Consider the following 18,386-nt stretch of genomic DNA (forward strand, 5'->3'; position numbering starts at 1 on the left):
GGGTCCTGGGATCGAGCCCCGCATCGGGCTCCCTGCTCTACGGGAAGCCTGCTTCTCCCTCTCCCACTTCCCTTGCTTTTGCTCCTTCTCTAGCTGTCTCTCTCTCTCTGTCAAATAAATAAATAAATCTTAAAAAAATATATTAAGTGTATTTTTCTCAATTTTGGTATATACTTATAACTTGCTTTTTCACATGCCAATATATTTGAAGTGTTTCTCTCATGTTACTAAATATTTTGAGACGTTTTTTCATGACTTAATACCATTCCATCACACAAAAGTGCCTAACTCCTTTAATTCTTTGTTCTTGCTCATTTAACTAGATTTCGTTTTTTGCTATTATAATCATATTGTGATTAATTTTTATGCACATATGGTTTTGTGCATATTTATTTCTTTAGAAATGAGAATTATAAAATTCTTAAAGGTTAAATTACTAAGTTAAAAAATATTGACATTTTAAAACAATAGAAATTGTCAAATTACCCTTCATAATTTTCCCTGCCAATTTACAGTTTCTTCAACAATGACTAAAAGTACATTTTGTTTTTAAACCCAAATATGTTTCCAATGGTGGAAGGTTTTACTTTAAAGAAAAGGTGTTAATAATTCTAGAGGCTATGCAGGGTGACCCTGAGATAATAAAATAGAGAGCCACCCAGAGTCTATTTCCAGTTCCTTCCCTTCAATATTTCTCCTGATGTGGACTGAACAGCTGTTATCATTCCCTGCAACACCAACAAAAAGTTTTGTTTTATTGTATTTGTTGTTGTTGGTTGGTTTGTTTTTTATATGCCAGGGGGAGAATAATTCCTAATACTCTTGGAAGACTTCCCTTATTATCAGTGTCTCAGAACAAAAAAGTGTCACAGAACCTCTGATAGCTGTGATTTCTGAAGGATAGTGGTATAGCATACAAGTGTTCAAGAACTTCTCTTCCAGAGGGTTCATTTTTATCAGGCTCTGCTTAATTGTTTCCAGGTGCTTTCAGAGGCCTCCAAAAGTATGGAAAGATCAAAACAAAAGCCCCAATGACAGATTACAAGAAACTCTGCATTATGCTTTCATCTATTGTTACACCCTGTCAAGCTTTCATTAAATTTCTGCCAGAAGAAGCCCCATACAATTTTCACACATCCTTCTCTTGTCCCTGCCTTGACCATGACATGTTCCTCCCTGGAACATCCTTTCTCAAACTAGAATGTCTGTTAACTCCAAAACTCTGCTTAAAACTTTGTTTCTTTACAAATCTTCGAAATGTGCTATGCTCATCTTACTCTCTAGAGTCTTTTATTATGAAATTTTTTATGTTTAAAAATCACAGGGGCACAAAATTGATTTGATTAAATTCTCAGTGTATAACAAAGCCCCCATTTTTGTTTTATTAATTTTTCCCTCTACCTTAATTCCTCATACTCAATTCTATTCCTTGCTTCCTCTTGACACACACTTTTTTTTTTAAGATTTTATTTATTTATTTGAGCGAGAATGAGAGAGAGGACATGAGAGGGGGGAGGGTCAGAGGGAGAAGAAGCAGACTCCCTGCCGAGCAGGGAGCCCGATGCGGGACTCGATCCAGGGACCCCAGGATCATGATCTGAGCCGAAGGCAGTTGCTTAACCAACTGAGCCACCCAGGCACCCCTCCTCTTGGCACACACTCTTATTTATTTAACAAATGTTCTTTAACAGGTATATGTGTACCTTTAAAATATACAGTACTATTATACGGATGGAGGTTACATAACTGACATTATATAATGAATTTTATACTGTTTATTGCTTTTTAAAACCAACATTAAAAAATAAAAAATAAATAAAATCAACATTAAGTTACTGAGATCTGTTCATGCTACTGTATTTAAATCTAATTTTACTTCTGACTGTTGCATTGTATTCCGTTGATGGCATATACCATACTTTATTCACTCCTTCTGCAAGGGTTTCCTAAACTGCTCACCTTTACTACTTAAACAATGTTGCAATAATTTTTTTTATATTTATTTCCTTGTAGACATGTGGGGGGAGTTGCTCTGAAATAGTTATCAAGAAATAGGGCAGCCCAGTCATAAGGCATTGTGGTAAATGTAATTACTGGCTCATTGGTCCCAATTCTTTGCTCCTCCCTGTGTCCACACCCTTTTTCTTGTAACTTAACAGATCCTTCCACTTAAAGTGGAATGTATGTACTATCACCTGACTTGCTTTGGCCAAGAGACTGTGGGCAAAAGTGACAGTGTGCCAGTTCCAATTCAAGCCCAGGCATAAAGACTCCTTCCAAGCTTCCACTTGCCCTTTTGTGCTTCTGCCATTGCCATGATGAGAACACACCCTATCTGGTCTGACGGTCCAAGAAAGATAAAGAAATTTGGGGAAGACCTCTGTTCAACCCATAGTGAGAGCCCAGACTAGAGAACCTTCAGCTTCAAATGGATGCCAGCCATGCCCGGCCTTGATAAGTTGACTCACAATGGCAGATTCACAAGAGCCTAGTGGAGATCAGCAGAGCTGCTCCAACAGACACTCCATCACATAAAGAATGAATGTCTGTTGTAGGTCCCTCGGGTTTTGTAGTGGATTACAATGTAGCAATACCTGATTAATAGACATTAGTACATCTGGACTGCCTTTCAGAATATATGTGCCAGTTTATTCTTCCAACCCTGGGTAAGGGTCCTTGCTTCCTCATGTCCTTGTCTAAAGCACTGCCCATGTTTTCAAGTTGTCCAGGTTTTTCTTAATGTGATGGTCATGGAAGAGTAGATCATGACATTTTGAATTTCTCTTAAGAGTTAGGAAATTTCTTCACACACACACACACATTAACCACCTGGATCTCCCCTTCTTTCAAGTGTCTATTTACGTCCTTTATTTCTTTATTTCTTTTGGGTTGATTGTCTTTTACTTGCAGATTTGAAGAAATCCCTCACACATTCTAAAAATGAAATCCTTGTAAGTTTTAGACTTTGAAAATTTCTTCTGTTAGCCTGTCACCTCACCTGTCTGCTAACTTTAACAAGGATGTCCGTGGAACATTTAATTAATATTAATGTAATCCAACTTATCAGTTGTCAACCTCCATATACTTGTGGTCTTTTTCAAATATTTTTTGAAAGCACTGCCTCTCTAAACCAAGACCTCAAAGGCTATTCTATTAGCTGTTACCTATTTTTCTTCTTTTAGCTTTTACTTTTCATACTTAAGTTTTTAGTGCATTTAGTTTACTTTTAAATATATATGTAGCTTTTCCTTGGTGTTTATATATACAATTTCACTAAAAGTCATGTTAATAAGACAATATGACTGATTTTTTAAACCAATATATTAGATGTAAACAAAAAACCCAGAACATTCATCCTCAAAACTATCACCTTGGGGGTGCCTGTCTACAAATGGTTTAAACACCTTTGGCACTGCTCCTTTGGAATTTCCTTTACTGTTTATAGGACTTCTGTCAGATTATGCTTAATGTTGGTAAAATGGATATGGATTTTGCAAACATCTGAAAATTACTCAAGATGAAGTAGATGATCAAGCTCAAGAATACCATTTTCAATTAGAAAAAGAAGGCAATTGATTTACTCATATAGTTAAACAAATCTTTGTTTCTGTTACTTACTCTCAATATCTTGCTATAGAACCAGTACATTACAGTATTGAAAAATATGGGCTTGCGAGTCAGAATGACTATTTCAAATATTAGCTCCATGGCCTGGATTAATCCTATAGATCTCAATTTCTGCATTAGTTAAATAGAGATGACAAAAACAAACAAACAAACAACAGTGGTGAATACTAACTTACCAATAGAGTTATTTTCAAGATGACATGAGTTAGTAGGGCCCGGCTTAGAATAAGCATCTAATAAGCAGCCACTGGCAGCATCATAATCATCATTAGTTAAATCATCCCATATAACCAAACAGTCTCAAGCCTATGTGAGGCCACCACCCCAGTCCCACTTGTTTGATTATTTTGTTTTTTAAGACTATTACTGGCAGTCAGACCCACCTTTCCTTTCAACACAATGTAGTAAGCCTGGGGAAATGGCATTTTCTACATAGTTTTCTTCTGTTCCACCTTGGATTTTAATTCTTTCATCATACACCCGTCAATCAGGAAACAAAATTACTTTGAGACAGTATAATACCTCCACACATATTTACTTCATATACTTTTGAGGCAAACAGGTAATTACTTCTCTGTCTCTCAGACTTAAGGGTTTATCCTCAGCTCACTGCCCCCAGCCATCCCACAAGCAGGTAAACACAATAAATATTTCTGTGACACTTAGTAACCACTGGGTTCAATTAGTATGTGTTTAAAATGTGTAACAGATGCAGAAGAATCCTGTCTTTAATTTTTTTCAGCTCCTAAAGGAATAAATTATAGCTTATATCTAATATACAGCTCACAGACCCAGTCACGCCACTAGGCAGCATTTTTTAACCTCCCAAAGAAAGAAAACATTCCCTCAATTTGAGGATATTGTGTCAGAATTAATGACTTAAATAGACATTTTGTATTACCAAATTATAGGCAATAGTAACTACCCTACCAGTTTCCAGCTATCAGAAATAGAATCCTTGTACATATTTTCTCCAACTTAAATTTTGAAACTTCTCAATTACCTGTTCTTTTATTATTGGTAGAGATAATTTAGAGCTAAAAGAATTGTGACTATTAAATCTGGGGGAACAACTTGATGCTAGGAGGAGAGAGGATCTCAAAAAATATTCTTATTTTCCTATGGAAAATTTCTAAGTTTTGTATATCAAAAATAGAAGAGGGAAGACAGGAGAGCAGAGAGAAAACAGTTTGACAAAACTAAGATTTTCTAACATGTTTGGTTAGAATTGGCATTATAATCTGAGGCCACATTATCTAAATCGCTCATTCCAATGTTAAGCCATCGGAATATGACTGCTGGCCCTCTGATTCCCTTCAGTTCCATGCTGTAGTCGTCACCTTATAGAGAAAGGTGGTCAAGACAGACCTAGACTCTGGCTAGATTTCTGGAGGTGGTGGTGAAGGCAGTCAGAGGTGTGGAAGAGGGTGGAAGGAAGCTAACAACTAAGAAAGTAAAGGCACTCTGAGCATTTTGAGGTCCCCAGGTAGGGCAGCAGGGCTGCAGGGCAGCAAAGGTGTATGGATGATAAGAAGGTCAGAGCAGAAGATGAGTGCCTCTGGCTTATTACAATCATCATTCTATGTAGTAAACATTAAAGATAACCATTACCAACATAGAAGAAAACTAATATTAAAGTTACAGATACTGAGATCATTTTTATTGCATGCTAGAAATAAGGTAGCAGGTTCAGAATGTAATAACTTATCAACAGGATCTGGTCCCAGCAGTTTTGTGGAGTATTGGCAGTGATAAATGATTCAGGAGTAATGCCATCAAAGTAAATAGCTTCCATTTCCATCACTGACTTTATACATACTCAGGTGGCTCTGTTAAAGAGAATTAAATGCACAGCACCATACGGGAAGAATTATCATGAGTTTTCTTTGTGACAAACAGTAAGATAATGCATTTTAACGTGCCATTTATGTTCAAACCAGTAAAGGTTGGGGTCATGAGAATTTTCTTTTAGATATTTATCCTGATTTTAGAGTATGATGTCATATCATCAAGTAAATTAAAAAGAGCCACTACCCAGCAATACCTCAAACTACCTCCTTCCTAATACACACATTGGCTTTATCTCTTCCTGATGATTACATCTGTCCCAGAAATAAGCACCAACATTTATGATGCTGTTTATTTGCTGCAAATCATTCAGCTCCTTAATAAAACTCATCCATATTCAATTTAGCCTGAGTCACATGCATTGTCAGCCAGAATATTAATATTTCAAGATATAATCCAATATAGATCAGAAGGCACTATGAGGACAATTCACCAATTTACACTGTTTCCTATTTATTCAATACAGGTCCATTCTACTAAGCATAAATGATGCTTTGGGATGTTTTCTTCATGGATCAGAAACTGCTAAAATTAATCAATCATAAGCATTCAAGTATCATTAGCTGTATATAAAATCATAGTAATTCTGTAATATGAAGGAAATTTCTAGTTTCTCGAGCATATAGTCAGTATATTTAACATAAAAGGTAGAACTATCTATCCTGAGACTTTTTCCAGATTTTTCAAGCAGGAAGGAAAGAAGGAAAAGAGGAGGGAGGAGAGAAAGAAGGCAGCAAAGGTGAGAGGGACGGAAGATGAGAGTTGAGCTATCTCCTCCCTTCTTTTCCCACCAGACAGGAAAAATGGACTTAAAGTAAACATCAAGGGTCAAAAGGAGCCTGAGGTATGGATACGATTGCTATTACACAGTTAAATGTGACAACTTACTCCACCCTCCTGTCTGCCTGCCTGAGAAACTACCCTCAGCCTACAAAACTTGTAACACAAGACTCAGAGTGGTGTTTGCAGTGTGCTTTACCAAAGACTGGTCCTCTCCGCTCATGTATATAATCTCCTGATCTTAAGTCCAGCTGCAATATCTGCAATACGATGATTCTTTCATTGTTTTCTTATAGTCACAGTATGCACATGTGCTGAATTCTTCTCTCCCTTTGTCCCTCCCTTCCTTCCTTTCTTCCTTCCCTGTTTCCTTAAATAATTAAATGAATTATCTATTGTATTTCAGGCAAAACCCTGTCCTCTGAGAGCATCCAGTCTATGAGGGAGAGAAACATGGGAACAAAGAATTACAGGATGATGCAATAGTAAAGTGAACTATAATGACTGATAGGCTGAATGTAGTTGCTGGTCTCCACATACTTTAGCCTATTTACAAGGCTGCTATAAGGTCACAATTCAAATATCTTAGAAACAGCTACTAGTGACAAGATACTGATGCCACACAGAATTAAAATAATGAAATTGTGCTGCCATCACAACTCTTTCCTCTATTCACAATCTTCAGTTATAACTCTAATTTGTGGTAAATAAATTAGGGTAAAATTACCTTGAAAAGCATGTATCTTTATCACTAATGCACCTTCAAAAAACTAAAGATTAAATTGTGTTGGAAATGAAATTAGGATCTTTGAGGGCTAGAACTCTCTATCCACATTTTAGTGTTTATTATAATAATCATGCTATTAATGAATCAGATCTATGACAAATATCTCTGATTTATCAGAAAAAAAGATCACTGCAACTATGAAGCTTCCAAGGCCTATGTTCAAATCTAAGCAGGAAAAAAATGAGAGAACAGTGTTTCAGAACAGTTTGTAAAGGGAAATCTGTACAAAAGTATTTACATAACCAAGAGAACCTCTAGAGAAAGGAAGAATTTGCAGGTAAATTAATGCAATGGATTCACAGAAAAAAGGCAGAATTCTGGAAGGCCCAAAGGTGCACTTTACAATGAATAATTCCATCAGAATTATGTGTGCAAATTAGATCAATTAAAGTGGAAGATGCTCAGTCACATACTGGTCTAAGAGTTAAATGTTGTGGGAATACAACTAAAACCAATTCCAACTGAAATTGTGGAGAACATCCCAGGTGGAAAACAAAACAATTCCTGAAGGAAAGAGAGTAAGTCAAAGGATTATTTATTTTCTTTCTCGTTGTTTTTGTTTTTTTAAGGTTGACACTTTTTTTAAAAAATCATGCATATTTTGCCTAGTTATTTGTACATTTATACTCTCCTTGAACAACAATAACAACAAAAACACACAAGAAAAAGGCACAAACCTTTTCTTATGAACTCAGAAATGCCCACCAAAAGTTGGTCCAAAGTGATGATGCTAGTTTTATCAAAATTTAGAGAATACCATTTAATCCCCTACTTTGTTAGAATTTTTATGCAACTCACTTAAATATTTATTGTTAATGAAGGACTTACAGGAGAGAAATGGGGAAACTGAACATGTTTTTTCAAGAAAAAGCAAATGTGTGGAAGTCCAGTACATATTATAGACAAGGTGAATTAATTTGTTATCACTGTATAGCTAACTGTTTATTATTGCTCAAGCATCTATGGCAGCTAGGCGATTCTTCTAGTTTCAGAGAGACTCACTCATGAATCTTTGGCCAGTCAGCAGAAGGTTGGGTAAGCACCAACTGCAAAATCAAGCATCAACTGGCTAGAAACTGGAGGGTCTCAGCTTTTCTCCACATGGTCCCTCATTAGACTAGCCCAGGCCTATTGCAAAATCAAGCATCAATTGGCTAGAAACTGGAGGGTCTCAGCTCTTCTCCACATGGTCCCTTATTAGGCTAGCCCAGACCTATTCTTAGTGGTGGTGGAAGCCAGGTTTTGACAAAGTGGAAATATGTGAGATCTCTTGAAAATGTAGGTTTGGAACTGGTACACTGTTGCTTCCCCTATATTCTATTGTCCAAACAAATCAGAAGGTTATTTCATAACCAAGGGATGGGAAAACAGACTCCACCTCTTAATGGGAGGAGTTTCAAACTCACATCATAAAGGATATGGATATAGAGACACCATTATTTGGGCCATCAATGTAATCAACCTCTCTTGCAAGAGATAAGCAGCCTTCAGGGAAATAAGACTTTATTGTAGACAAATTACTATAGGCTAGCAACATCATCTTTGCCCCATAAAATGGTAGAAGCTGGGGGGAAAAAAAAGTTAGCACTGAATCATAGAACAACCAGCTATACATTACTGTCTCCTAATAACTAAAGTGATAATCACCAGTATCTTTGGGTGTTGTTGGCTTTATGTCATATTCCTAGCACAGTAACAAGAAACACTACATAACAATTATCAAACACTTGTTATATACAAGTACTAGACAGATTATCTATATATCTAATCTTATTTAACCTTTAAAATTACCCTATGATGTTCAACTTATTTGGAGGGAAGAATTTGTCCAAGAAAACATTATTAGTAAGTGACAAGATTTAAATCTAAAGCCCAAATACATCTTTTTGCTTTTTTAAAATAAGAATGTTTAATTACATATGTAGAATTTGCAGTGGACTTCCTTATTATTTGCTTCCCTGGAGGACAGTATTAGTTTACATACCTGCATTAACCATTTATATTTTCTCTTCTATAAACTGCTCCTTTCTTTTGTTAATCTGTATTGTACCTTTTTCTTATTGATTTATAGAAATTCTTTGTATACACTTGATGAAAACCCCTAATCATTACATTGCAAATATTTTCTGCCTGAATGTCCTCATCTTTTTATTCTATTAGTGATGTATTTCATCAATGAGAAGTCCTAACATTTGATACAGCCAAACTTACCAATTTTTGGTGTCTTGTCACAAGATCTTCCCTGTTTCAAGGATGTAAACATAATCATTTATACATTCTTCTATTATTTTCATTGTGTTGTCTTTTATATTTAGTTATTTAATTCATCCAGAATTTAATATTACAATTGCCATAAGGAAGAATATAATTGTTTTTTTAAATGATGACACAATTGCCTGGAAAGTATATATTGAATAATCTATCTTTTCTCCATTGACATGAAACACTGCATCTATCATGGCCTAATTTCCCAAGTAATGGGAAGGACTAGGCTCTGCATTATCTATTTAATTTCACTGATGTATTTGTCTTTCTTTAGCCAATTCCACATAGTTTTAATTACTATACTTTATAAATATGTTTTAATATCACATAGGAAACAATCCATCTTTTCTTTTTAAATATTGTCTTGGCTACCACTTTGCATTTACTTTAGTACATGAATTTTAAAATTAAATTTTCAACTGCTGTGAGAAACTGTATTGGGATTTTATTTGGGATCAATTGAATTGATAAATTAATATGGTGAGAATCTATGGTCAGTAATATTATTTACACATCTATAAATATGATCTATCTTTCCATATACTAAAGCATTTTTTAGGTCCTTCAGTATCATTTTATATTTTTCCATGGATTTTAAAATATTACTTGGTTATATTCCCAGCTATTTTGTTGCTTTTGTGCCTATGAAAATGGCATATTTTTCCTTTTTATACTTTATAATGGGTTATGCAAGTCTCTAGATGAGCTATCAATTTTTGTACATATGAGAGTGTCCTATAATTTGTTATAATTTGCTAACATTAGTCAGATGTGATTCTAGTGCTTTATGTGAATCATAAAATATATTTAGTGGTTTTCCATCTTTTCTTATTCTCTGGAACAGTTTGTATAAGTTGGAAATTCCACATTCCTTGAAAGTTTGGTAGACATCACCTGCAAAGGAATTAGGACTTAGCACCTTTTGAGGGTCAGAACATACATTTTTAATTTTGATTTTTTTTTATTTTTAGTAATCTCTATGCCCAACGTGGGGCTCAAACTCATGACCCAGAGATCAAGAATCGCATACTCTTACCCACTGAACCAGCCAGGTGCCCCTAATTTTGATTTTAATATATTCAATGGATGATGGTCTAATCAGGTATTCTACTTATGTTGTGCTCGTTTTTATAATTTAAATTTTCTTAGTAAATTATGCATTTCATTTCATACTTATTGGTGTAATACTGCATATACATCTTTACCTTTTAAACTTCTTTTATGTAGTTATATCCTAGAATATTACTATTCTTCTAGTAGCTATTTTTTTCTAGCAGTTATTCTTAACTTTTAAAAACACATAATTAAATCTGTACGTTATAATCAACATCAATATTTCACCAGTTCCCATATTGTTTTTCTGAAAAGGAAACTTAGTATGCTTTTATTTCCTTCTTCTTTCCCTCATCTCTCCCTCCAACATCACATGCTGACAGTTTTTGGATTTTTTTTTCCCAAGTGGCAACTGAAATTTATATTTATACTGCATGTATAACATACATCCCAGTTATTTAAAATTACACATGGAACAATGGGAAAAGATGGTTACAAATATTAAAGGTAGTCTCTTCGAGAATTGTCAAGAGTACTGGTTAACTTTCCTTTTTTATATTTTTATGTCATAAAAAAACAAACATCAATATTCAGTTGTTCTTCATAAACTACACTGGCTCATATCTTTTCTCTATCCACATGAAAGAACCAAATTATATTGGAGAGGGCAGAGAATCCACTTATTAAATATACTGCTAAATACACTGATTAAAAACATACTTATTTAAAATTAAAAATAAGTTCTACTAGTCTTTATGTATCATTGCTTATTGCATCTACTTCTGGACTCATTTTATTTTACTGGAGCATATTTTCTAGTAAGTCTTTCAGAGACTTTCAGCTTTAACCCTGAGTGACTTTGTATATATAATAAATTCTGCAACTTTCATCACTCTCTCAATTGAATAATCCTTTAGCTGCATGAAGTTCTAGGTTCCGAGTGATTTTCCATCAGCACTCTGAAAACAATTCACAGTTGCTCAAAAAGGAAAGTACACGAATTCATGTATACACCTGATCTGAGATGACACAATAATTATTACTTTTATTATGCTAACTTGAATTTATAAAGCAGTTACTTGGGAACATTATAATAAATACATTATTTGGATTTTATTCCTTATGATTACATGAGGTAGGTTCTATTAGTCACCCTCTTTTACAGATGAAAAGACCTAAAATTTAGAGAAGTAAGGTGATATCAAAACTCACAAAGGGATTAAATAGTAGAGTTGGGAAACACAGAAAAGTAGTTGGACTACTTTGACTTCAAAACCTGTTTTTGTTGTTGTTGTTGTTGTTGTTGTTGTTTTGAGAGTGGATGGAGGAGCAGAGGGAGAGGGTGAGAGAGAATCTGAAGCAGGCTCCATGCCCAGGGCAAAGCCCAACACAGCCTATCTATCTAATGACCCTGAGATTATGACTTGAGCCAAAATCAAGAGTTTGATGCTTAACCCACTGAGCCACCCAGGCACCCCCAAAACCTCTACTCCTAATCACTAAAAGAAACACCCTGTAGTTCAACATCATACATTCCAACATTCCAAACAAGACTACATCTTCTGTTAAAATTGAGCAAAACTATGGGTGTACGCATGCTATACCCAGAATATACACCTGTTGTCTTTTAAGATCTTATCCAATATGAGATGGTGGTTGAAATACTGACACTGGCCCCTCTGGTTGAACATGAAATTATAGGAGGAAATCAATCAGATCTTGTTGGTCAATCTCCTTCATCCTTTCAGCTGACTATTTGTATAAAGGTAATAAGGCATTTTCAAAGATAATTTATATTCCTGTAAGTAAGGGCAGATTTGCTTTCTGGAACCATATGGTTCAAATTATCACTACAGAATTTTAATTTCCCACAAGAGAGGGCACAACTTGAAAGAGTGTGTTAACTGGCCTGGTAAGTAACACATTCTTTTATGCCCTCAACAAAACCAGTTCTAAGACACTGGAAAGAATTCCTAGTCAAAGATTTCATATCAGGTATTTCTTAATGTTGTGAACTAGTTTCCTGTTTAAGTTGCAAATTCCTTATGATTACCTTAGGATTTCTGTTGACATTAAATGGTTCTGTAATCACCAATATCTCAAAACATTGTTGTTGACGTCAAACAATTTGGCTATCAACTCCCTGAAAAATCACTGTAATCTTTACCAGTTTATGCCATTTTTAGAACCAACTATTTTATGTTGTGGCCCCTTATGAGCACTACTGCAGTAACTTCCACATTTGCTACATCTGCCACTGGGCCCAGACCTGACTATTATGGTATAGCCCTTATGTTTCACATTTGCAAATAATAAGTTTTATATCATGTCAAATGATATGAAATTACCATGATGGTTCTTTGGTTTCATCCAGGAATATTTGATATACATTCTCTTTCATGGTAACTCTTTTTCTTTCAAAGGTTAAACTTACATCCTTGAATTTATAAGCAGAACATCAATATCATTTGTATTGGTTATGTATTGCTGTGTAGCAAATTTCCCCAATACTTAGTGGCTTGAAACAACAAACATTTATATAAGACGCTGATGAAAGAAATTGATGACACAAATAAATGGAAAGACATACCAAGCCCATAGATTGGAAGAACTTTGTTAAAATATCCATACTACTCAGAACAATCTACAGATTCAATGAAATCCCTATCAAAATACCAACAGTATTTATCAGAGAACTAGAACAAACAATCCTAAAATTTGTATGGAACCACAAAAGACCTTGAATAGCCAAAGCAATCTTGAGAAAGAAGAACAAAATTGGAGGTAACCCAATCTCAGATTTCAAACTATGCTACAAAGCTATAATGCCCAAAACAGTCTGGCACTGGCACAAAAATAGAAAGCCAAGAAATAAGCCTACAGTTATATGGTTAATTAATCTACAACAAAGGAGGCAAGAATATATAATGGGAAAAAAGACAGTCTCTTCAATAGTGCTAGGAAAACAGCATGTTTGCAAAAGAATGAAACTGAACCAATTTCTTACTCAACATGGATTAAAGACCTAAATGTATTACCTGAAATCCTATAACTCCTTAGAAAAAACATAGACAGCAATCTCTTGTTCATTAGCTTTAGCAATATTTTTCTGCATCTGTCTCCTTAGGCAAGGAAAACAAAAGCAAAAATAAACAATTGGGACTACATCAAACTAAAAGCTTTTGTATAGTAAAGGAAGCCATCAACCAAATAAAAAGCAATCCACTAAATGGGAAAAACATGTACAAATGAAATAGCCTATAAGGGGTTATTATCCAAAACATAAAAAGAACTCAGAGAACTTAGAACCAAAAAACCCCAAATAATCTGATTGAAAATGGGCAGAGAACCTGAATTGACATTTTTCCAAGGATAACATACAGATGGCCAAGACACATGAAAGGATGCTCAATATCACCAATCATCAGGGAAATGAAAATCAAAACCACAATAAGGTATCACCTCACACCAGTCAGAAAATATTAAAAAAAAAATCAAAGGACAAGAAATAACAATTATTGGTGAGAATGTGGAAAAACGGGACCCTTCACACACTGTGGGTGGGGGAATGCAAATTAGTACAGCCACTATGTGAAACTTCCAGCATGGAGATTCCTCGAAAACTTAAAAATAAAAATACCACATGACCTATAATTCCACTTCTAGATATTTGCCCAAAGAAAACAAAAACACGAATTCAAAAAGATATATGTACCCCCAAGTTTACTGCAGCATTATTTACAATAGCCAAGAGATGGAGACAACCAAAGTATCCATCAATAGATGAACAGATAACAAAGATGGAGTGTATATACACAATGCAATATTACTCAGCCATAATAATGAATGAAATCTTGCAATTTGTGACAAGATGGATGGACCTAGAAAATATTATGCTAAGTGAAATAAGTCAGACAGAAAAAACAAATACCATAAGATTTCACTTATATGTGGAATCTAAAAAACAAAACTAATAAACAAAAACAGAAATAGACTCATAAATACAGACAACAAACTGGTGGTTGCCAGAGGGGAGGGGGATGGGGACATGGGTAAGAAAATTAAGAGATAAGTACTTCCAGTTATAAAATAAATAAATCACAGGGATGAAAAGTACAGCATAGGGAATACAGTCAATAATAGTGTGTTAACTTTGGTGACAGACAGTAACTATACTTATTGTGATGAGATTTTCATAATGTATATAATTGTTTAATTACTATGTTGTATACCTGAAATTAATATAATATTGTATATCAACTATACTTCAATAAAAAGCATGTAATGAATAAAATTACTATATGTAAAACAACAACAACAATAACAAACATTTATTATCTCACAGTTTTCTGTGGGTCAGGGATTCAAACACAGCTTAGCTGGATGCCTCTGGCTCAGGGTCTCTCATAAGGCTGTACTCAATGGGTCAAGGTGGACTGCTGTCATATCAAAGCTTGACTGAAAGATGATCCACTTTCAAGCTCACTCATGTGGCTACTGGCAGTCCTCAAGACCTCACTGCCTTTTGGCCAGAGTTCCTTGCCACATGGGCCTCTCTGTAGGGCAGCTCACAACATGGGAACTGTCTTCTGTTGGAGCAAGTGACGGAAGAGAGGGCACTTGAAACAGAAGCCAAATCTTTTTGTAACCTAATCTCAGAAATGATATCCCATCACTTCTCCTATATTCTATTCATTAGAAGTGAGTCCAGCTCACACTCAAGGGGAAGGGATAATAAATGGCTGTGAACACTAGGAGGCAGGGACCATTAAGGACTATTTTAGAGACTAATTACTACTTCATTTCTCCACAGTGTATGCTGAAGTTGAAGCATGCAAACTGACTTGTAAATAGGTTGGAGTATTTTCTATGGAGTGATTTTGACAGTCAATCTATTTGATAGAGGCACACAAAACTCTCTAAGCAAGGATATAGTTTTAAGCTCTATAATTTTTATGAAGAGTATTAATATTAATACTAGAATAACTAATACCTCACATATAGATGTATAGATATTTATATTATCTACATACATCTAGACAACAAGTATGCTTTAAAGCTTAGAGTTGTTTATTGAGTGCTTACTCTATGCCAGGCACTTTACTAACCAATCCACAGAAGTCAGTGCAAAGTGGGCATCATTATTCCCACTTTACTAAAGAGGAAATTCAGCTTAAATGAAGTACTCAGGATCACACAGCTAGAAAACTGGGCAACTGGGGTTTAAATATAAATCAAAAGCCCATCTTATATGTAGCCCTCAAACTGTCCAGAAATTCAATTTTGAATAGACTTTCATCTAGCTTCTGTCAAAAATGAATTTAGGCCAAATCCTATTATAATAATAGACTATGGTGACAAATGTATTCCCTGGTTGATAAAAAGAATCAACTTGGGGGCTTTAAAATATACATAGCTGTGTAAATCCTAATCCAAGATCTACTGAATCAATATTTCTGGGAATAACTTCAATACATACATGTTTTATATTTCATAATTTAAAACATTCCCCAGATAATACTTATGGTACAGGTTTGGGAAGTGCTGGTTTAAGGTTTATATTAATGATTCATTCCACTAAATTAATATTTCTAAAAATATGGTCTATAGAGCCAAAGCCCACTAAATAAAAATCTTTCAACAAGAAGTCCTAGAGGAGGAGGAGTCCAAGATGGTGGAGGAGTAGGAGACCTTAGTTTTGTCTAGTCCCAGGAATTCAGCTAGATAGCTATAAAATCATTCTGAACACCTGCAAACTCAACTGGAGATCTAAGAAAAAAATTGCTGCAACTCTACAAATAGAAAGTGACCATTTTCTGCAAGAAGGACAAGACAGAAAAACTCACCTCAAAAAAGAGAACAAGACGCAGTCCTGAGTAGCAGGGACCTAATCAGTAAAGATATAAATAAGATGTCAGAATTAGAGTTCAGAATAACGATTATAAATATCCTAGCTGGACTTGAAAAAAACCATAGGAGACACGAGAGAATCCCTTTCTGGAGAAATAAAAGAACTAAAATCTAATCAAGTCAAAATCAAAAAGACTATTAATGAGATGCAATCAAAAATGGAGGCTCTAACTGCTAGGATAAATGAGGCAGAAGAGACAATTAGTGATATAAAAGACAAAATGATGGAGAATAAATAAGCTGAGAAAAATAGAGATAAACAACTACTGGATCACAAGGGAAGAATTTGAGAGATAAGTGATACCATAAGACGAAACAGTATTAGAATAATTGGGATCCCAGAAGAAGAGGAAAGGGGAGGGGCTGGAAGAGAAGGTATTTTGTAGCAAATTATAGCAGAGAACCTCCCTAATTTGGAGAAGGAAACAAGCATTCAAGTCCAGGAAGCACAGAGAACCCCGTTAAACTCAATAAAAGTAGGTCAACACCTTGACATACAATAGTGAAACTTGCAAATCTCAGAGACAAAGAAAATCCTGAAAACAGCTCAGAACAAGAGGTTCATAACCTACAAGGGTAGAAACACTAGACTGGCAGAAGACCTATCCACAGAGACCTGGCAGGCCAGAAAGGACTGGCATGATATATTCAGGGAGCTAAGTGGGAAAAATATGCAGCCAAGAATACTTTATCCAGCTAGGATGTCATTCAAAATAGAAGGAGAGATAAAAGTCTTCCAAGACAAACAGAAATTAAAAGAATTTGTGATCACTAAACCAGCCCTGCAAGAAATATTAAAGGTGATCCTTTAAGCAAAGAGAGAGCCTAAAAGTAACACAGACCAGAAAGGAACAGAGGCAGCATACAGGAACAGTCACTTACAGGCAATACAATGGCACTAAATTCATATTTTTCAATAGTTACTCTGAATGTAAATGGGCTAAATGCCCCAATCAAAAGACACTGGGTATCAAACTGGATAAAAAACAAGACCCATTAATATGCTGTCTACAAAAGACTCATTTTAGACCCAAAGACACCTCCAGATTGAAAGTGAGGTGGTGGAAAATCATTTATCATGCTAATGGACATCAAAAGAAAGCTGAGGTAACAATCTTTGTATCAGACAAATTAGATTTTAAACCAAAGACTGTAATAAGAGATGAGGAAGGACACTATATAATAATTAAAGGGTCTATCCAACAAGAAGATTTAACAATTGTAAATATTTATGCCCCTAACATGGGAGCAGCCAATTATATAAACCAATTAATAACAAAATTTAAAAAATACATCAAATAATAATACAATAACAGTAGGGGACTTTAACACCCTATTCACTGCAATGGACAGATCAACAACAAGCAACAGAATACACATTCTTCTTGAGTGCACATGGAACATTCTCCAGAATAGATCACATACTGGGTCGCAAATCAGGTCTCAACCAGGTCCAAAAGATTGGGATCATTCCCTGCATATTTTCAGACAACCATGCTTTGAAACTGAAACTCAATCACAAGAGGAAAGTCGGAAAGAACTCAAATGCATGGAGGCTAAAGAGCATCCTACTAAAGAATGAATGGGTCAACCAGGAAATTAAAGAAGAATTAAAAAAACTCACGGAAAAAATGAAAATGAAAACACAACTGTTCAAAACCTTTGGGATGCAGCAAAGGCAGTCCTAAGAGGGAAGTATATAGCAATACAAGCCTTTCTCCAGAAACAAGAAAGTTCTCAAGTACACAACCTCATCTTACATCTAAAGGAGCTGGGGAAAGAACAGCAAATAAAGCCTAAACCCAGAAGAAGAAGAGAATTAATAAAGATTAGAGCATAGTGGTGCCTGGGTGGCTCAGTCATTAAGTGTCTGCATTCAGCTTAGGTCATGATCCTATGATCCTGGGATCAAGCCCCGCATCGGGCTCCCTGCTTAGTAGGAAGCCTGCTTCTCCCTCTCCCACTCCCCCTCCTTGTGGTTCCTCTCTCACTGTCTCTTTCTCTATCAAAAAAATAAATAAAAAATCTTAAAAAAAAGATTAGAGCAGAAATTAATGAAATAGAAACCAAAAGAACAGTAGAACTGAGCGACAAAACTAGGAGCTGGTTCTTCGAA

Source organism: Mirounga angustirostris, unplaced genomic scaffold (assembly GCF_029215605.1).
Source record: "Mirounga angustirostris isolate CCGP_5_RB_7025 unplaced genomic scaffold, mMirAng1.0.hap1 SCAF_12, whole genome shotgun sequence".
NCBI lineage: Eukaryota > Metazoa > Chordata > Mammalia > Carnivora > Phocidae > Mirounga > Mirounga angustirostris.